Raw genomic sequence first — 22,234 nt, 5'->3', positions numbered from 1 at the left:
GCTGCCCAAAATCTGCCAACGGGAATGAATCCGATTTCATCATGTTGGCATTGTGGGGGCAATCATCGGCCTCATCAGTGTTGGTTTAAACAGTACATTTGTAAAGGCTGTTCGAGATTGAGGCATCTCCAGCGCATGTGCCCGCAACTGAGCAAACGGCTGCGACACACCACGTGGAGGATGATGACCAGTATAGTGCGGATCCGGATATGCAATCCGAGATACCAGCGGAAGAAGTGTATGGACTGTATTCATTCCAAACAAAGAGCCAACTGATAATGATTAATGTGAAACTTAACGGTGTACCGGTACCGATGGAATTGGACACGGGTGCAAGTCAATCAATAATGAGCCAGAGGACATTCGACAAGCTGTGGGATACTAAGGCTGTGAAGTCTAAGCTGAGGCCAGTCAATGCCAAGTTGTGTACGTACACTCATAACGGTGATTGGCAGTGCAGTAGTCAAGGTATCGTATGATGGTGCAGTTCATGATTTACCGTTATGGATTGTTCCAGGCAATGGTCTAATGCTGTTCAGCAGGAATTGGCTAGAAAAAATGATATCAAAGCGTTGTCGTCGGAGGATGATAGTCCATGTGCTCAAGTGCTGAGCAAGTTCCCCTCGCTGTTTGAACCAGGCATTGACAATTTCATGGGAGCCAAGGTGCAGATCCACGTGGACTCGGATGCAAGACACTTCCATCATAAAGCTCGGGCGGTTCCATACATGATGAGAGAAAAGGTCGAAATCGAACTGAACAGACTCCAGCGTGAAGGGGTCATATCACCGGTCAAATTTAACAAATGGGCCAGCCCCAATTTTCCTGTGTTGAAGAGTGATGGCACTGTCATGATTTGTGGAGACTACAAGGTCACGATCAACCGAGTTTTGAAACAGGATCAATACACGTTACCGAAGGCTGATGACCTATTTGCAATGCTAGTCGGGGGAAGTTGTTTACTAAGCTGGATCTGATGTCGGCATACATGACATAGGAGGTCGAGACTTTGAAGAAACTTACGTGCATCAACACTCATAAAGGACTATTTATCTACAACAGGTGACCTTTCGGAATTCACTCGGCTGCAATCATATTTCAGAGGAACATGGCGAGTCTACTGAAGTACATCCCTAGAACCATCGTATTCCAAGATGACATCCTGGTCACAGGTCGTGACACGGCCAAACATCTGAACAACCTGGAAGAGGTTCTACATCATCTGGACGAAGTGGGACTCAGACTGAAACGTTCGAAGTGCGTCTTCATGGCACCGGAAGTCAAATTCACGGGGAGGAAAATTGCTCTTGACGGCATCGGGCCTACGGACTCGAAAACCAAGGCCATCAAAAATGCACCCAAGCCTCAGAATGTGATGGAGCTGCGTTCGTTCCTCGGTCTACTCAACTACTTCGGTAATTTCCTGCCTAAATTGAGCACTTCATTAGAGCCACTGCACATGCTACAAAAAAAAGGCGACAACTGGGTTTGGGGTGAGTCTCAAGATAGAGTTTTTGACAAAGCTACTAATCTCTTTGCTCTAACAAGCTGCTGGTACATTATGATCTGTGTAAGCATCTAGTATTGGCCTGTGATGCTTCGGCATAAGGAATTGGTAGTGTGCTCCAACAAGTTAATGATCGGGTAAACTACAACTTGTTGCGTATGCTTCTAAAAGTTTGTCAAAGGCGGAAAGAGCCTACAGCATGGTAGAGAAAAAAGCACTAGCCTGTGTGTATGGGTTTAAAAAAGATGCATCACTACCTGTTTTGTCTTCGGTTTGAACTGGAAACAGATCATAAGCCACTCATTTCATTGTTTTCGGAACACAATGGTATAAATACCAATACATCGTCCCGCATCCAGAGGTGGGCGCTGACATTACCTGCCTATGATTATGTCATTCGCTATAGACCTGGCACCGAAAATTGTGCTGATGCACTGAGCCGTCTGCTGTTGCCCACAGCAGAGGTGGAGATGCCACAACCTGCAGACCTACTGTTAGTTATGGATGCTTTTGAAAGTGAAGGAACCCCTGTCACGGCTCAACAAGTTAAGACCTGGACCAGCTAGGCCAAGATATTATCGTTTGTGAAATGTTGTGTCCTTATTGGTGATTGGTCTGCCATACCCAAGCAAATGAGTGATGAGACCAAACCTTACCCGCCGCAAAGACAAACTATCCATCCAGTCAGATTGTTTACTGTGGGGTAATCGTTTTGTTATGCCTAAGAAAGGCAGAGAGAAATTTGTACATGATCTACATAGCACTCATCCCGGTATTGTCATGATGAAAGTCATTGCCAGGTCTCCTGTATGGTGGCCTGGAATTGACTCTGATCTGGAATCATGTGTGCATCAGTGCAACACTTGCATGCAGCTTAGTAAAGCACCAGCGGAATCGCCGCTGAGTCTGTGGTCGTGGCCATCCAAACCATGGTCCAGGATCCACATCGACTTTGCAGTCCCTTCCTGGGAAAGATGTTTTTAGTTGTGGTAGATGCATATTCCAGGTGGATAGAGTGGTATAATCATGTCATCCAGTATATCTACAGCTAGCAGCTATCATGTCAAGTTTGCCACTCATGGTCTGCTTGACATCGTTGTAAGCGACAACATACCTTGCTTCACTAGTCTGGAGTTTCAAGAGTTCATGAAACTCAATGGTATCAAACATGTGAGATCAGCACCATTCAAACCCGCATCTAATGGTCAAGCAGAGCGTGCTGTGCAAACCATCAAGCAGAATATGAAACGAGGGGACAGAGTGTAGTGTAACAAAATTTGCAGATGACACTAAGATTAGTGAGAAAGCGGGTTGTGTAGAGGACACAGAGGGGCTGCAAAGAGATTTAGATAGGTTAAGCAAATGGGCTAAGGTTTGGCAGATGGAATACAACGTCGGAAAGTGTGAGGTCATCCACCTTGGGAAAAAAAACTGTAAAAGGGAATATTATTTGAATGGGGAGAAATTACAACATGCTGCGGTGCAGCGGGACCTTGGGGTCCTTGTGCATGAATCCCAAAAAGTTAGTTTGCAGGTGCAGCAGGTAATCAGGAAGGCGAATGGAATGTTGGCCTTCATTGCGAGAGGGATGGAGTACAAAAGCAGGGAGGTCCTGCTGCAACTGTATAGGGTATTGGTGAGGCTGCACCTGGAGTACTGCATGCAGTTTTGGTCACCTTAGGTAAGGAAGGATATACTAGTTTTGGAGGGGGTACAGAGACGATTCACGAGGCTGATTCCGGAGATGAGGGGGTTACCTTATGATGATAGATTGAGTAGACTGGGTCTTTACTCGTTGGAGTTCAGAAGGATGAGGGGTGATCTTATAGAAACATTTAAAATAATGAAAGGGATAGACAAGATAGAGGCAGAGAGGTTGTTTCCACTGGTCGGGGAGACTAGAACTAGGGGGCACAGCCTCAAAATACGGGGGAGCCAATTTAAAACCAAGTTGAGAAGGAATTTCTTCTCCCAGAGGGTTGTGAATCTGTGGAATTCTCTGCCCAAGGAAGCAGTTGAGGCTAGCTCATTGAATGTATTCAAGTCACAGATAGATAGATTTTTAACCAATAAGGGAATTAAGGGTTATGGGGAGCTGGCGGGTAAGTGGAGCTGAGTCCACAACCAGATCAGCCATGATCTTGTTGAATGGCGGAGCAGGCTCGAGGGGCTAGATGGCCTACTCCTGTTCCTAATTCTTATGTTCTTATGTTCTGATGTGTAACTCAAGGTTCACTGCAGACTCGCTTGTCATGCTTATTGCTTAGTTACAAGACAAGATCCCACACGCTTACCGGGTCCCCCGTGCTGAACTATTGATGAAGAGAGGTCTCAAGACCAAGCTCTCTCTTGTCCACCCTGACTGGAATGATCATGTTGAATACAGATGTCAAAGTCAGCAGTGGTATCATGATCGTGCTGCTGTGTCACATGACATTTCTGTTAACGATCCTGTATATGTACTAAATTATGGTCAAGGTCCCAAGTGGGTCGCCGGTACTGTTATGGTCAAGGAGGATAACAGAATGTTTATCGTCAAGCTCAAGAATGGGCAACCATGCAGGAAACATGTTGATCAAATAAAGCTGCGGCACACGGATGAACCGGAACAGTCTGAGGAAGACAGAATCAGTGACCAACCAACCTACCCTCAGTCATCAGAGGACTCCGCCGTCATCAATGAACCTGGACTTTCAATCCCTGACATGGTCATTGCCACTCCCATCAGATCAGCTACTCAGCCCCCAGTCATAACAGACTCAGAACGCTCACCCAAGGCTGGAGTTGAACTGAGACGATCAACTCGGGAGCGGAAAGCTCCGGATCGTCTCAATTTGTAAAAAGACTGTTACTAATATCTTAAAGGGGGACATTGTCATGTATGTATGCTTGGGGTTACTAGCCACCAGGTGACGCCACTGTCGGAGGTCATTGGGCTGTACGCACGTGTGTGCGGCCCAGGTGTAAAAGGCAAGCTATCATGTAATGTAATCACTTTGGGCCCTAATAAAGCAGAGCCAGGTTTGTACCTGTGTTAGTTTACAGTATTCAGTCTATCGAGTTATTACATACATAACAAAACCAAAATACTAAAAAACACAGAATTAAAGAAAAGTGATGTAAAGAATTTGGAAAACATACTGATGGTGGGAGTGTTGTTTGAAAGTATTACTTTAGGAAATGGACTGGGTGGTACATGGGAACATAGGAGAAGATCAGATTGGAAAAGACTGCTGAATATCTAGCCAACTACAAGAAAAACAAATGCCTCTTAACATCTCAACACCTGTCTTTTAACTTTTACCACATTGTTTGCCTCGTGTCTCCTCAACAGTCTATTCCACACATGCCCTACCTTAATGCATTTCAGCTTGAATTTCCGTGGGTTTCTGCCGATCTCTTGCCATGACTTTAGTTGGAGATCAGTGGAACCCTGGCTTTATGCCATTTTAAGCTGTTTCTCTGTGGATTCTGCTGATCTTCCTCTGGGGAATCCCACAAAAATTCCTGGTGGTTAAATTTAAACTGTCTGTGCACATCCCCTCTTCTAAGTTTGAGCCTCTGTCCACTGATTCTAGAATTTGTGGCAATCACAAACATATTAGCAGGGTTCAAGTTATGAATTCACCTTAAGAATCTTAATTATTTGAATATCTCTCCTGATAAATTATGTGCAATGTGTTAGACTGGCTATTCAATATGGGATCCAAATTTGAATCCAACCCAGACATGGGATGAAAATTTCCTCTGGAAGGACACTGAATGATATGAGCTTGGGGCAGTCTCACTCCAGTTCCTAGTGAACAAGGATCCACCACATTAAACTGGCCCTATTTATTGGTAACCCTATTCAGAAAACCCATACAATGGTCACTGAGAAAAATGGAGAAACACCACAGTGAATACTACTCTAGCGTTATAGATAGATCTTTTGTTAGGTAACTATATCAAGGGATAGAGAACGAAGGCTGGAAAATAAAGTTGAGGTACAGATCAGCCATGATCTAATTGAAAAATGGAGCAGGTGAGTGGGGCTAAATGGCCTTCTCCTATTTCTAATTTTCCTATGTTGGAGTTGAGAATTTTAGGGGGGGTGCAGAATATAGACTGCTTTCATTTGCACCTAACCTTATTGATGATAGTGGGTATCTGAAATGGAAGTTGTTCTGCTTCCTAACATCAACATCTTTCACATTGATGACTGCAAATAATTTAAAAAATGAGACCTTAATGTTTTGGCTTTTGAATTCTAAAATTCTGAGTTAATCCTATCTCTCTGCTATTAATGATATTTACATGTATGAATGTATGCATGTATTATTATATACGTATATGCACTGCTGGCTCCAGATGAATGCATTTTTGATCCATGCACAAAATTCCAATGCACCCATTTTCCAATTTGTCCCTGTTGTATGAAACTTCAAATCGAAGTATTACACTTAAATATCGAATCCAAATTTGAGTGTAACATTTTTGGATTATCCAGTTTTTAAATGTTAATGACCTAAAAACAGTTGCCAACTTTCACTTAGAGGGGATAGCACATTTCAGAAGTCTCCCCATTTATTGGCAATGAATTGGTAACCCCATTCAGGGGCCATAGGAAGAAATGAAAAATGGTGAATATTCCTTTGCAAAGCAAGATTTGAAGATTAGCTAGCTTTATCTGCAGGTAATCCTAGAATAAAATACCATTACATTTATCAAAATTTAACTGTAAATATACTTATTAATCTTTTTCCTGTTTTCTTTCTCTCATAATTCATATTTCTAAATTTTGCATCACTTACAACATACAGGGCAAAAAGTACCATTAGTAACCGGGCTTCATATAGAAGATGTACACTGCTTGTTCTTCTCCTGTGACAGAGAATGTCCTGCTGTCAAATATCCCCTCTACTGTGGTGAGATTATCACATACCCAGCTTACAACATTCATATACAGGAGACATTGAGACATGCAGTTATAGATGTGAATGAATGAATGATCTGTGAGTATAGAGTAATACAATTTGCAAAAACTACTTTAAATTGGAAGTTAATTGGGATCCTAGTCATTAGTTCAAATTTTCTATACTTAATCATTCTAACAATTAAATTACAGCTTCTTGATGTTATCAACATCTAGTGATGTCATTTCAAGTTATTTCAGAAATCACTACATTACGTATGTGGCTGATCAGAGTTACTGCTGTTTCTGTGTGTTAGACTTTACTCTTACTGTTCAACTGAAATATCTACATGAAATCATAATGGCTATTTCCTGGCACAGGGATGTTTTGGTACTGTTTCCATTTTAGAAGGAAAAACAAAATGCTTGTTTTTAGACTGACCGACACTGGGAACAGTCACTCCTTACGCTACAAGCAATTATGAACACAATTGTCACTTATGTTTCTTCCTGTTATTATAATCAAAAACAGTACATTGTAGATAACTGCACTCTCATCTATATTTCATTTTTGTTTTCAGTTTGCAATACCTAAAGATGATCTCCCCAGCTTCCCAAACAGCACTTATTTATTTGTGTGTCTGATATTGCAGCCTATCAGAATGGGCTTTGATTTAACATAAAAACAGAAAATGCTGGAAACACTCAGCAGGTCAGGCAGTATCTGTGGATTGAGGAAGGTCAGGTGCAGAGATAAGTTTGAGTGAGGGGAGTGAAGAAGCGGAGATGGCGGATGTCACAAAAAGTTCAAGAAAAGGAAGTGGCTAGTGGTAGGGATTTAGGTGGAATAGGAATTCTGAAGACAGAGAAAGGGTTCTCTGAGCAAAGAAGAGATCAACATTATGTCAAAATTTGTTGAGGTGGTGGCACTAGGGGATTAAGCTGAGGTTTTTGCTGAGGATGGATCCTTCGGGGTCAGAAAAGGAAAGGTCAGAGGGGATAGTTGAAAATATGACAAGGGATGAAAAGCTGCCTGACCTGCTAAGTGTTTACTGCATTTCCTGTTTTTTATTTCAGATTCCCAGCATTTTGCTTTTTGGGCTTTGAACTGAGCCTGGATGTGTCATTAGGTGCAACACTTTTGTAAAGGGTTTTATAGGTCAATCTCTAATTAAAAGCCATATGAAGTTGCATTATGACAGCTCTCTGGAGAGCTTTATAGATCAAAGTCTAATTGAATGTCATATGGAGTTACATGTGACCATTCTTTATATAATGCGAAAATTAAGCTAACACTTTCTTCACCTTGCCTGGCCCAAGGGCATTTAAAGCCTTATCATTTTTGCAACTGACTTAAAAATATAACAGGCCGATACCATTCAATATTTATATATATAGCCTGTGGTATTTTCTGATGTGGTCAAAATGGCAACGGCATACACACCACATATATAAATAATGGAAAGCCATAGTGATGGTTTCCATGACTCAAAGAACCTGATTAACATGCCAAAGCACATCAGCCTGACTCAGTGGTCATGTCAAGTCGCACTTCATCCCATGCAGAAGTAAGTATACACATTGACATTTTAATTGACAAGCAACAAGTCAAAGCAGGGGTAAGGAACACCCCTACATCAAAACAAATTCACAATGGCAATTATATCACTTGCTTGCATACACTCAGCTAAAGATTATTATGCCATCTATTTACCACAGAAATACAACCTCTGTGCTTGAAGGATCCAGAGCATTGAAAAAGTGGATGCATAGTATTTGTTTAGCAAGGGGAGAAAAATAGACTCCAAAGTAACTAAAAGGTTAATCCAGGTGGCAGGAGATTAAGAGATTTGTTTTAATTTTACGTTGATTCTCAATCCACCATCCAAAGTACCTTGCATTTTGCCCTTAGTTTTGTAGGTTTTCAGTTACAAGAGGTAGATTTTTGTCTGTTCTGTCAGCAGCTCCAAGGACATCTGTTCAAAAGACAGAGGTGCAAAGAATAATCTCTGCAATATGCCTGCATATGTTATACAGAGGCTGAACCAACTCACTGAAGGGATAACAGCAACACTAAGGTGAATGACCAATTAGCCTTCTCTCAAACTGATCCTGTATAGATCAACTAATTATTTTTCAAGTTGTGACATTGTTCCCAACATCTCTTGATCAATATGATGTAATTGTAGCTTAGGGTTTCACTTCTGCACAGCGCAATGCATTACATTAGAGTTGAGTAGTGCTTGCATGGGCTGCCAGTAGTCATTCTGTCAGCTTGCCGAAAATGAACTAGTAAAAGTTGACACACTGGGTACACACACTCATTGAACCCAATGTAATCTTTGTTTGAGCGGAGGTGAACAAATCTTTGGGCTGATTACTTTGTTTGTGCAGGGGAAAATATGCCTCCCTTAGTATAATATCACTACTGTGTACAACTCTGTCCAAGTTCTGGTGTGTGCAAAACATAAAAGTGAATTATTTGAAGTTGATATGAAATGGTTTTTACATTAACTTCGACCAACAGAAGGAATTGATGGTACTTGCCAGTTGAAATGGCAGAACATTCTCTTATAAATAAAAATACTGCTTATCCAAATACACAGAATCCTAACTGACAAGACTAGACCACTTTAAAATGGGCCAAGCTTAAAAAAAAACATTGATTTTAAAATGCTCTCTGCAACTATGAATGCTGGGGTGGCCCCACTTTCTACTAGTGCCCCCTTTCCCCTTTCTCATTGAAGAATGATGGTGAGAGCGAACAACGCTATATCCTGGCACTGAGAATTGGCTGCAACTAGAGCTGGCCTATCAGGGATTAAATCGGAAGCAGAAGGATGGAGTGGGCAGCATGGGACGAAGAAAGAGACCGCTGGGGGAACGGGTGGAGATGCTGTTGGATCAATGGGAAATTATTGCACATTGCCATCCTTAAATCTGTTAATAATGCCCTTATGTGCCCATTTCCATTGCACTATCAATTCATTACCAAACAATGGGAAAGAAATTGGACGCTGTCATGTCCATGTTTTGGGTAAAAAAAAAATGTTTGCATAAAGAATGGCGCAATCTCCCCCGAAAGTGCCAAATTGGCAGCCGACAACTTCTAAGTGTCCATCACGACTACCTAAAACAGGCCTTAGACACCATATGAAAATTGGGATTCAAACACTTGTTTTACGACCCTGCTCTAAATTCGTCATCAACTGGGTGGAGCTTGCCCTGTGTATGCTCCACCCAGTTGATCCGAGTCTTTGGCCTAACCAGCGGTCCTTGGGGGAGGCCACCAACAAAAAGGAAAGAGAACTTTTGTTTCTGTGGACCCAGGAGGAGCACAAATGTCAAATTTCCTAAGGCCTCGACTGAAACGAGTCTGGTTCTTGACTGACTCTTGCAGCAATGCTCCGCATCTGTGTCTGGATTCCTGATAGGAGTCATGGCCCAGGGGATACCCCTTGTCCCCAAGCAACCAGCCATCATACCTGACAGAGCAAAAGACTTTTAAAACAAAGGTTCCGCTGTCTCGACTACTCTGAAGACATCCTGCAATCCAGCCCAGAGCGAGTGTGACGATTCGTGGTTGTGTGCTGCATGGTGCAGAACTGCGGACTACAAAGGGGGGACATTTCGGTTGCACCAGAGGACAAAGACATAGAGAAGGAACAATGTGAAGGGGATAAGGAGGCAGAGGCTCCAGACAAAGAGAAAGTTCCAGCAGTGCTCCCACCAGCGAGAGTTATCAGGCAAAAAATGATTGGATCCAGCACTATTCGGCAACATGGGTAACTTTGCTCTAAACCTTTATGCATCTGAATCATTCCAGACACCGTCACGGCATGTCAGCAACATTAGTCAGTTTGCTGAGCACACTCATTTGGGCAGGTAATGGATGCGGCAACAATTCATCTTGAAGAATTCCTTCCCTTCCCAATGCAACAACAGTCCCTCCTTCCATTTCACCCACTCTGTGGAAGAGAGGGGGTATTGAGGACTGACACGGTATGAAAGTGTCATGACTGCATCATGGCTGCTGCCAGGAAACCAGGCAAAGACCTGCATTCTTTTCTGCATTTGGTCATAGATGAGTTGGACATTCAATGAATGGAAGCCCTTTCTGTTGTAGAAATGTCCTGGTTCATGATTTATGAAAGGGAAATCATGCTTGACAAATCTTCTAGAATTTTTTGAGAATGTAACTAGTAGAGTGGACAGGGGAGAACCAGTGGATGTGGAGTATTTGGACTTGCAAAAGGCCTTTGACAAGGTCCCACACAAGAGATTGGTGTGCAAAATTAAAGCACATGGTACTGAGGGTAATGTATTGACGTGGATAGAGAATTGGTTGGCAGACAGGAAGCAGAGAGTTAGGATAAACGGGTCCTTTTCAGAATGGCAGGCAGTGACTAGCGGGGTGCCGCAGGGCTCAGTGCTGGGACCCCAGCTATTTACAATATACATCAATGATTTAGATGAAGGAATTGAGTATAATATCTCCAAGTTTGCAGATGACACTAAGCTGGGTGGCGGTGTGAGCTGTGAGGAGGATGCTAAGAGACTGCAGGGTGACTTGGACACGTTAGGTGATGGGAAAATGCATGGCAGATGCAGTATAATGTGTATAAATGTGAGGTTATCCACTTTGGTGATAAAAACAGGAAGGCAGATTATTATCTGAAAGGCGGCAGATTAGGAAAAGGAGAGGTGCAATGTGACTGAGTGTCATAGTACATCAGTCATTGAAAGTTGGCATGCAGGTACAGCAGACGGTAAAGAAGGCAAATGGTATGTTGGCCTTCATAGCGAGGGGATTTGAGTATAGGAGCAGCGAAGTCTTACTGCAGTTGTATAGGGCCTGAGTGAGGCGTCACCTGGAATATTGTGTTCAGTTTTGGTCTCCTAATCTGAGGAAGGACGTTCTTGCTATTGAGGGAGTGCAGCGAAGGTTCACCAGACTGATTTCCGGGATGGCAGGACTGACATATGAGGAGAGACTGGATCGACTGGGCCTGTATTCACTGGAGTTTAGAAGGATGAGAGGGGATCTCATAGAAACATATACAATTCTGACGGGACTAGACAGGTTAGATGCAGGAAGAATGTTCCCGATGTTGGGGAAGTCCAGAACCAGGGGAGACAGTCTAAAGATAAGGGGTAAGCCATTTAGGACTGAGATGAGGAGAAACTTCTTCACTCAGAGAGTTGTTATTAACCTGTGGAATTCTCTACCGCAGAGAGTTGTTGATGCAATTCGTTGGATATATTCAAGAGGGAGTTAGATATTGCCCTTACGGCTAAAGGGATCAAGAGGTATGGAGAGAAAGCAGGAAAGGGGTACTGAGGTGATGATCAGCCATGATCTTATTGAATGGTGGTGCAGGTTCGAAGGGCCGAATAGCCTACTCCTGCACCTATTTTCTATGTTTCTATGTTTCTATGACATGGAGTATGCAGGGCTATGTGGATGCAGACTGTTATTCCTCGCTCCTGTGTACGTCCAGCGATTCTGGAAAATCCCAAAGCTTTTTCTTGTGAATTTCCAGCCTCCATGGGTAAGGGGTGATTGAAAGGTTGCATTAGAGGGAGCAGTGTGCGGTGGCCCAGCCCGGAAATCGGTGCGGTCCCGGCCTGCAAGACCATCAGCAGGCTGGGGCCATCAGAGGAAGCAGCGTGCGGCGGCATACCACTGCAGGAGGCCGACGGCTGCAAAGTCAGGTCGCTGATGGCAGTGCGGGCAGGCACAGCATGAGGGGCGAAGGAGCGGCAAACATTTGTAGAAGGAAGTGACCGGGGCCCAGGAGAGGTGTGAGTCTGGGGCCCAGAAGAGGTGAGGGCCACCCCACACTGCTATATGTGTGCGCGCTTGGTCCGTGCAGCAGAGCTGGTCTCCAGTCGTCTTGGTTAATCATTGCCACTGGACCAAGACCTAACTCTGTCAAGCCCGTGTGGTGGCTGGTGTGCAACAGTCACCACACGTTAAAAAAATCCAAGCACAGGCATCTTCTACCCTCCAAGATGTAGTTCGGGATCTGGAATATTAGGTCCTTCATTGAAACACCTGTGAACTCATTCCTTTTTGGCGTGGAAGCAAGTCATCCTCGCTTCAAGGGACTGCCTATGATGATGATGAATTGTTGCGGCATGTTGCAGGATAATGCTGGAACCAATGCTGAAACAGACTGTAGCACCTCTCAGAATCATTTTCCATAAACTAGGCGATAGTCAGAAAACAGCCAAAATAGCCAGGAAATTGGGCCAAATGTAAACTCAGCACCCTATAAAGTTGAACCAGACACTTGCCTAAGTGGAGTTGAGGATCCCTTTAAATACGACTGCTCTAGCTCCATTCTGTCTGTGATGCACCAGGGTTTTGCTGAGTAGGGTTCGGAGCTGATGAATTAGGCACACTCAGACGTCAATTTCACAAAAGGATCCTGATTAAGGCGCAGGACCCTTATTAACATAGTTTAATGAGGCCAGTGTTTGTTTCAGGCAGCCACCAGATTGCCTAAAGAATGCCCAGCCCAATATAGCATTGGGCGCAGTTCCGGAATGGGATGTCATGCTGCAAGATGTGTCATCCCGAAAAACTGATAAAACGCATTCCAATTTGTCACCCCATAGGCATGAATGGGAAATTGTGCATGATTATAAAAGGGCTCCTGTATAAATGAAATCTAAATTGTATTCAAAAAGAAGCATAACAACTTTACCCACAGATGTTATAAAATCCTCTTATTCTTTACATTGGGCCAGAATTTGCGGTCTGTAATAACGGCAAAATAACAACATTCCTTGTTATTAACCCTTTGAAACTGACTGCAACTTCATGACTTAGTGCATGCGCATCTAAACGTGGAAATTCTGAAGTTGCGGTCAGTCGTTCACTGCTCCGACACTGGCTGTGCTGTCCAACCCCTTCTCTCGCATAGCTGACAATCAGTGTAATCAGTGAAATCTGTGAAACTGACACAAACTTGTGCTTTTCTGCTGTAATATCGCTGATAAATTCCCTATTAAAAGTTAGACTTTGTTGGATTAGATATAACTGAGGTTTTAACAGCAGTGACTGCTAAATAAATGTTATGGCCCTGAAAAACTAATTTTAATTTTGTGGAGTGCCCAATTTCTCCATTGTGATAAAAGAATTACAATTTTTGAGAAACTTAAATGTTTTATAAAAATATATTTTTTTAAAGTTTGTTCAGATTTATTTCAGGTTTGACTTTTCCCCAACATTGGTTTGCTCACAGTAATATGTTTCAAAAGTCCGAATAAAAGCAGCTACTTCACTTCCCGCTTCCTTGTTGATGAGAATTCTGTATTGTTATTTGCTGCTTAGACCAGCTTGTTGATGTCACAGCAGAGTGCGCTAGGGATTCCCCATTATATTACACTGAAATTACTTATGTATCAAAAAAGGCAAACTTCTCGCAATGGAGGTTGCAGCATCTGCGTGGTTAGATGCGCATGTGCTACATCCTGAAGCTGCGATCAGTTTCAAAAGTGTAATAACAATGAATGTTGTTAGTTCGCAATGCAAATTCAGGCCTTTGCTTCACCGCTAACCACAAATTCCATGCCAATATAGGCCTATATTCTCTAACATTTAGAAGAATGAGAGGTGATCTCATTGAAACAATGAAAATTCTTATAGGGCTTGACAGGGTAGATACAGAGATGATGTTAACATAAAAACATAAAAAATAGGAGCAGGAGTAAACCATTTGGCCTTTCGAATCTGCTCCGCCATTCAATAAGATCATGGCTGCTCAGATCATGGACTCAGCTCCACTTCCCTGCCTGCTTCCCATAACCCTTTGCTCCCTTATCGCTCAAAATTCTGTCTATCTCTGCCTTAAATATACTCAATGATCCAGACTCCACAGCTCTCTGAGGCAGAGAATTCCATAGATTTACAACCCTCTGAGAAAATAAATTTCTCCTCATCTCAGTTTATAAATGGGCGGCCCCTTATTCGAAGACTATGTCCCCTAGTTTTAGTTTCCCCTATAAGTGGAAATTTCCTCTCTGCATCCACCTTGTTGAGCCCCCTCATTATCTTATATGTTTCGATAAGATTACCTCTCATTCTTCTGAACTCCAATGTGTATAGGCCCAATCTACTCAACCTATCCTCATAAGTCAACCCCCTCATTTCCGGAATCAACCTAGTGAGCCTTCACTGAACAGCCTCCAATGCAAGTATATCCTTCCTTAAATACGGAGACCAAAACTGTACACAGTACTCCAGGTTTGGCCTCACCAATACCCTGTACAGTTGTAGCAGGACTGCTCTGCTTTTAGACTCTCTCCCCCTTGCAATAAAGGCCAACATTCCATTTGCCTTCCTGATTACTTGCTTTACCTGCATACTATCTTTTTGTGTTTCATGCACGAGGACCCCTAGGACTCTCTGTACTGCAGCACTTTGCAATTTTTCTCCATTTAAATTATAATTTGATTTTCTATTATTTCTGCCAAAATGGATAACCTCACATTTTCCCACTAATGTATAAAAATAGAAAGATAGAGAGGATGAACACGTGGCTGGAAAGTTGGTGTAGGAGGAAGGGAGGGCTTTAAATTCTTGAGGCATTGGGACCGCTTCTGGGGGAGATGGGACCTCTACAAACCGGACGGGTTGCACCTTAACAGCGCCAGGACCAATAACCTTGCGGGGAGTTTTGCAAATGCTGTTGGGGAGAGTTTAAATTAGTTTGGCAGGGGGATGGGTACCTGAGAACGAATTCAAAAGGGAAGGAAGTAAAGCAGAAATTTGGTAGCAAGAATCTAGAAAGCGAATCTGTAAGACAGAGGAAACAGGGCTTAGAATGTAGTAAGCAAGGTGGTCTTCCTGTGCTGAATGATATATACTTTAATGCAAGGAGTATAGCAAATAAGGCGGATGAGCTAAGAGCACAGGTAGACACTTGGGAGTATGACATTATAGCCATTACAGAAATATGTCTGAAAAATATGGCAGATCAATATTCCTGGCTACAGGATTTTTAGACAAGATAGAGAGGGGGGTAAAAAGGGGGAGGCGGGGGGTTGCGGTACTGATTAAAGAAACTATTACAGCGGTGAGGAGGGATGAAATGTTAGAGGGATCATCAAATGAGGCCATATGGGTTGATTTGAAAAATAAAAAAGGAGCGATCAGACTGCTGGGCATGTATTATAGACCCCCAAACAGTGGGAGGGAGCTAGAGGAGCAAATATGTAGGAAAATTGCTGTGAAGTCCAAAAACCATTGTGTAGTAATAGTAGGGGATTTTAACTATCCAAATATTGATTGGGACAAATTTAGTGTGAAGGGTATAGAGGGTGCGGAATTCTTGAAAGGCATTCAAGAGAACTTTTTTAGTCAGTATGTAGCAAGCCCAACACGAGAGGGGGCTGTCTTGGATTTAGTTTTGGGGAAGGAAGCTGGGCAGGTTGAAGGGGTATTAGTGGGAGAACACTTGGGTGCCAGTGATCATAATTCAGTCAGATTCAAGTTGGTTATGGATAAGGACAAGAATAGGCCTGGAATAAAAGTTCCGAATTGGGGAAAAGCTAATTTTGCTAAGTTAAGGAGTGATTTGGCCATAGTGGACTGGAAACTGCTACTTGTGGGTAAATCAATGTTGGAACAGTGGGAGGCATTCAAGGAGGAGATCCGGAAGGCTCAGGGCAAACATGTGTCCTTAAAGAAAAAGGCTGGGAAAATAATTCTAGAGCCCCCTGGCTGTCTAGGGACTTGCAGAGGAGGATTAAGAAAAAAAGGGACGCTTATGTCATATACCAATGGCTAAATACTTTAGAATCTTTAGAGGAATATAGGCCCCAAGTTTCCACATGATTTGCTCCTGATTTTTAGGAGCAACTGGTGTAGAACGGAGTATCTTAGAAATCGGAATTCTCGTCATTTAGTTTGCTCCAGTTCTAGTCAGTTAGAACAGTTTCACTTTGGAACAGAATTTTTTTTTCAAAAAGGGGCGTGTCCGGCCACTTACGCCTGATTTCAAAGTTCCGTGAGTGAAAACTTACTCCAAACTAACTTAGAATGGAGTAAGTGAAGATTTTTGTACGCTCGAAAAAACCTTGTCTACACTTTAGAAAATCAGGCGTAGGTTACAAATCAGGCGTAGGGAATGGTGGGGGGGGTGTTTAAAGGGAAGTTTACAAACATTAAACACTTCAGTTTTACAAATAAAGAGCCATCATCAATAATAAATGATAAATACATCAATAAATCAACCAATAAATCAATCCAAAAAAGTTAATAAGAAATATATTTTTTTTTAAATCAATAAATAAAACATTTTCTACTTACCGACTGCAGCACCGGCAGCCCTCCAACAGTGTGCTGGGATGCCCCCCTCAGTGTGTCTCTGTCAGTGTCTCTATCTCTCTGTCTGTCTGAGTGTGTCTCTCATTCTCTGTCTGTCAGTGTCTGTGTTTCTGACAGCGAGGGGAGGGGGAGGAGTGGGGTAGAGGGAGAGAGGGGGGGAGCAGAGGGAGGGAAGGGGGAGGGATGGGGAGAAGGGGGAGGGATGGGGGAGGGATGAGGAGAAGGGGGAGGGGGGGAGAAGGGGGGAGGGGGGAGAAGGGGATAAAGGGGAGAAGGGGGAGAAAGGAGATGGGGGGAAGGAGATGGGGGGAAGGAGATTGGGGGGGAAGGAGATTGGGGGGGAGGAGATTGTGGGGGGGAAGGAGATTTGGAGGGGGGGAAGGAGAAGGGGGAGGGAGGCTGAACAGGCCGGGCCCGAGACTTCGGGCAGGGCCCGTCCCCAGCATCAGATTTACAGATAGGTGGCGTTGGGTCGGGTCGGGGGGAGCGCGGGTCGGGGGGGTGGTGGGAGGGAGGTCGGTTCGGTTCGGGTCGGGGGGAGGGAGGGAGGGGGAGGTCAGGTCAGGGGGAGGGAGGTCAGGTCGGGGGGAGGGAGGTCAGGTCAGATCCAGTCCGGGGACGGGGGAGGTGGGGGAGCGGGAGTCGGGTCGGGGTCGGTGTCGGGTCCGGTCCGGAGACGGGGGCGGGGGCGGGGGCGGGGGGGAAGCGGGAGTCGGGTCGGTTTCGGGTCCGGTCCGGAGGTGGGAAGCGGGAGTCGAGTCGGGTCGGGAGGAAGCAGGAGCTGGCCGTGGGAGGAGCCTTATGCACGCAGCCTCAGTGAGGCCATTCGGCCAGGGCTAGGGGCTGTGTGCTTAGGGCCCCTCCCACACAGTTTTGGGCGCCTGGAGCTGCTGAACATTTAGTGCATGTGCAGAGGTCCCGGCACTGTTTTCAGCGCAGGGACCTGGCTCCGCCCCCTACAGCTCCTGCTGCGCTGCGCCGAGGGCCAGAGGACCTGCAGGGAGGTGGAGAATCTGGAAGGTTTTTTCAGTTGCACTTTGTGGCGCGAAAAATGGGCGTCCAGGTCGGGACTGCGCCGTTCTAGGCGCGGCTCAAAACTTGGGCCCATAGAAAGTTTAGAGGCAAAATTAAAAAGGATATTCGGAATGCTAAGAGAGAGCACGAGAAATTCTTGGCCAGTAAAATTAAGGAAAACCCTAAGATGTTCTATAAATATACTAAGAGTAAGAGTGTAACTAAAGAAAGGGTAGGGCCTATTAGAGACCATGAGGGTAATCTTTGTGTGGAGGCTGAAGATGTTGGTAAGTTTCTTAACGAATATTTTGCATCTGTTTTCACAAAGGAAAGGGGTAATGCAGATACTGCTATCGAGGAGGAGTGTGATATTCTGGATGAAATAAATATAGTGAGAGGGGAAGTATTAAGGGGTTTAGCAGCTTTGAAAGTAGATAAGTCCCCAGTCGCGGATGAAATGCATCCCAGGCTGTTGAACGAAGTAAAAGAGGAAATAGCAGAGGCCTTGACCATCATTTTCCAGACCTCTTTGGATCTGGGCATGGTGCTGGAGGATTGGAGGACTGCTAATGTAGTACCTGTTATATATGTAAACCTGTAAATACCATGTCTATCCACCAGAGGGCTTATCCCCTGGAGTCTCAAAGGATTCCACAATCCCTTGGGAGCACCTGTATATAAGGAGACCTCACAGGCTGGAGAAGCACTCTGAGATCTGTACTAAAGGACTATGGTCACACCTTACTTTGAGCTTGCAGCATCTAGTCTGACTCTTTAGTCAAGACATAACAACTGGTGACGGTGTACAGATGACGAACCCCACCACAATAATGCAGAGAACCATGGGCATCCTGGAGAAATTTTCGGAGGAAGAAGATTGGGAAACCTTTGTGGAGCGACTTGACCAATACTTCGTGGCCAATGAGCTGGAAGGAGAAGCGAACGCTGCCAAACGAAGGGCGATCCTTCTCACCGTTTGTGGGGCACCAACATATGGCCTCATGAAAAATCTGCTCGCTCCAGTGAAACCCACAGACAAATCATATGATGAGTTATGCACACTGGTCCGGGAGCATCTAAACCTGAAGGAAAGCGTTCTGATGGCGAGGTATCGGTTCCACACGTACAAGTGGTTTGAAGGCTAGGAACTGGCAAGCTACATCGCCGAGCTAGGGCGCCTTAAAGGCGAATTTGAAGGACACTTGGAGCACATGCTCAGGGACTTCTTTGTACTTGGAATTGACCATGAAGTAATACTTCTCAAACTTTTGACTGTAGAGACCCCAACCTTGAGCAAAGCCATAGCGATAGCCCAGGCGTTTTTTCGCCACCAGTGACAATATCAAATAAATTTCTTAGCGCACTAGTGCTGTTGCAAGTACTGTGAACAAAGTAACGTTGTTTTCTAATCGAAATGTACAGGGCAGGACTTACATGCCTGCAGCTGCACGTCCGCAGATGACTCAGAGTCCACCATCAAGGGTGGTGAATACAAGGCCATTAACACCTTGTTGGCGCTGCAGGGGGGTGATCATCATTTCTATTCATGCCGCTTCAAAGGATACGTTTGCAGGGGCTGTGAACAATGGGATACCTCCAACGTATGTGCAGGCGAGCTCCAAACCCTGCTAATCCACCATGTTGCAGAGGAGGACAGATCCACGGTGGATCACAATGAAATAGAGCCTCAGACCGAGGAGGCAGAGGTATATGGGTGCACATATTTAGCACAAAGTGTTCCCCAATAATGCTGAAGGTTGAATTAAATGGGCTCCCAGTGTCCATGGAGCTGGACACGGGCGCAAGCCAGTTCATAATGAGCCAAAAGACTTTCGATAAATTGTGCTGCAGCAAGGTCTCAAGGCCAGTCCTAACTCCCATTCGTACAAAACCGAGAACGTACACAAAGGGACTGATTCCAGTAATCGGCAGTGCTACCGTAAAGATCTCCTACGATGGAGCGGTGCACGATTTACCACTCTGGGTGGTACCGGGCGATGGCCCCATGCTGTTCGGCAGCAGCTGGCTGGGAAAGATACGCTGGAACTGGGACGACGTCCGATCGCTTTCGTCTATCGATGACACTTCATAGGCCCAGGTCTTAAACAAGTTCCCTTCACTGTTCGAACCAGGTATCGGGAAGTTCCAAGGGGCAAAAGTACAGATCCATTTGATTCCGGGGGCAAGACCCATCCATCACAAGGCGAGAGTGGTACCTTACATGATGAGAGGGTGGAGATAGAGGGTGGACAGGCTGCAATGAGAGGGCATAATTTCGCCGATCGAATTCAATGGGTGGGCCAGTCCGATTGTTCCAGTCCTCAAGGGAGACGGCACCATCAGAATCTGTGGTGATTACAAAGTAACTATTAATCATTTCTCCCTGCAGGATCAATACCCGCTACCAAAGGCAGATGACGCATTTGCGACGCTGGCGGGAGGGAAAACATTCACAAAGCTGGACTTGACCTCGGCCTACTTAACGCAGGAGCTGGAGGAATCATTGAAAGGCATCACCTGCATCAACACGCACAATCCCTTAGAAGCATCTGGATATAAAGAGACCTCACAGGCTGGAGAGGCCCTCTGAGAGCTGTAATAAAGGACTACAGTCACACCTTACTTTGAGCTTGCAGCATCTAGTCTGACTCTTTATTCAAGACATAACAGTACCCTTGTTTAAGAAGGGAAAAAGGGATAGGCTGATTAATTACAGGCCTGTCAGCCTAACCTTATTGTGGAAAAATTATTGGAAAAAATCCTGAAAGACAGGATAAATTTGCATTTGGAAAGGCAAGCATGAATTAGGGACAGTCAGCATGGATTTCTTAAGGGAAGATCGTGTTTCACTAACCTGATTGAATTTTTTGAGGAGGTAACCAAGAGGGTCGATGAGGGTAGTGCATACGATGTAGTATATATGGGCTTTAGCAAGGCTTTTGATAAGGTCCCACATGGTAGACTGGTCATGAAGGTTAAAGCCCATGGGATCCAGGGCAAAGTGGCAAGTTGAATCCAAAATTGGCTTGGAGGTAGGAAGCAAATGGTAATGATTGATGGATGTTTTTGTGACTGGAAGGGTGTTTCCACTGGGGTTCCGCAGGGCTCAGTCCTGGGGTTCCTTGCTGTTAGTGGTATATATCAATGATTTAGATTTGAATATAGGGAGTATGATTAAGAAGTTTGCAGACTACACTAAAATTGGCTATGTGGTTGATAATGAAGAGGAAAGTCATGGGCTGCAGGAGGATATCATTCTACTGGTCAGATGGGCAGAGCGGTGGCAAATGAAATTTAATTCAGAGAAGTGTGATGTGATGCACTTTGGGAGGACTAATAAGGAATGGGTATATATAATAGTGTAGATGAATAAAGGGACCTTGGAGTGCTTGTCCACAGATCCCTGAAAGTAGCAGGCCAGGTGGATAAGATGGTTAAGAAGGCATATGGAATACTTGCCTTTATTGGCAGGGATATAGAATATAAGAGCAGGGAGGTTATGCTTAAATTGTATAATACTTTGGTTAGGCCACAGCTGGAGTACTGCATGCAGTTCTGGTCACCGTATTGTAGGAAGGACGTGATTGCACTAGAGAGGGTGCAGAGGAGATTTACTAGGATGCTGCCTGGAATGGAGAATCTTAGTTATGAGGACAGATTGGATAGGCTGGGTCTGTTCTCATTAGAACAGAGGAGGTTGAGAGGAGACCTCATTGAGGTGTACAAAATATTGAGGGGCCTAAACATAGTGGATAGTAAGGATCTATTTCCATTGGTGGAGGGATCTATTACGAGGGTGCATAGTTTTAAGGTGGAAGGTTTAGAGGGGATTTTGGCGGGGGGCTTCTTTACGCAGAGGTTTGTGGGGATCTGGAATTCACTGCCTGGAAGAGTGGTGGATGCAGAAACCCTCACCACTTTTAAGAGATGGTTGGAAGGGCACTTAAAGTGCAGTAACCTGCAGGGTTACAGACCTACAACTGGTAATTGGGATTAGACTGAATGACCTTTTGTTGGATGGCGCAGACATAATGGTAAGTACTGCAAGGAATAGAATACGGCCAGACTGAACTCCTGGACTAGTTTCGATTGCCTGGATGGGGCGGAGAGGAATTTTCCCAGATTTTTTCTCCCTAAATTGGCCTTGGTTTTTATCTGGTTTTTGCCTCTCTCAGGAGATCACATGGCTCTGGTTGGGGAGGAGTGTAGAATGTTTCAGTTTAAAGGGTGTTGAAGTTGTGTGAGGCGGACTGGTTGGACTGGGTGCTCTTTGCCTTTCCGTTATTGTTCATAGGTTTATATGTAACCTTTAGAGCTGCTGAACAAGGGGCGTGCGGCTCTTTGTTAGCCGGCGCGGACACGATGGGCTGAAATGGCTTCCTTCTGAGCTGTAAATTTCTATGTTTCTATGTTTCTATCATACTCCAGCTGCCAAATTTTTGGCCACTCACTTAGCCTGTCTATATCTCTCTGCAGATTT

The sequence above is a fragment of the Pristiophorus japonicus genome, chromosome 2 (assembly GCF_044704955.1).
Source record: "Pristiophorus japonicus isolate sPriJap1 chromosome 2, sPriJap1.hap1, whole genome shotgun sequence".
NCBI lineage: Eukaryota > Metazoa > Chordata > Chondrichthyes > Pristiophoridae > Pristiophorus > Pristiophorus japonicus.
The sequence above is the reverse complement of the archived record's forward strand: the minus strand, read 5'-3'. Positions refer to the sequence as shown.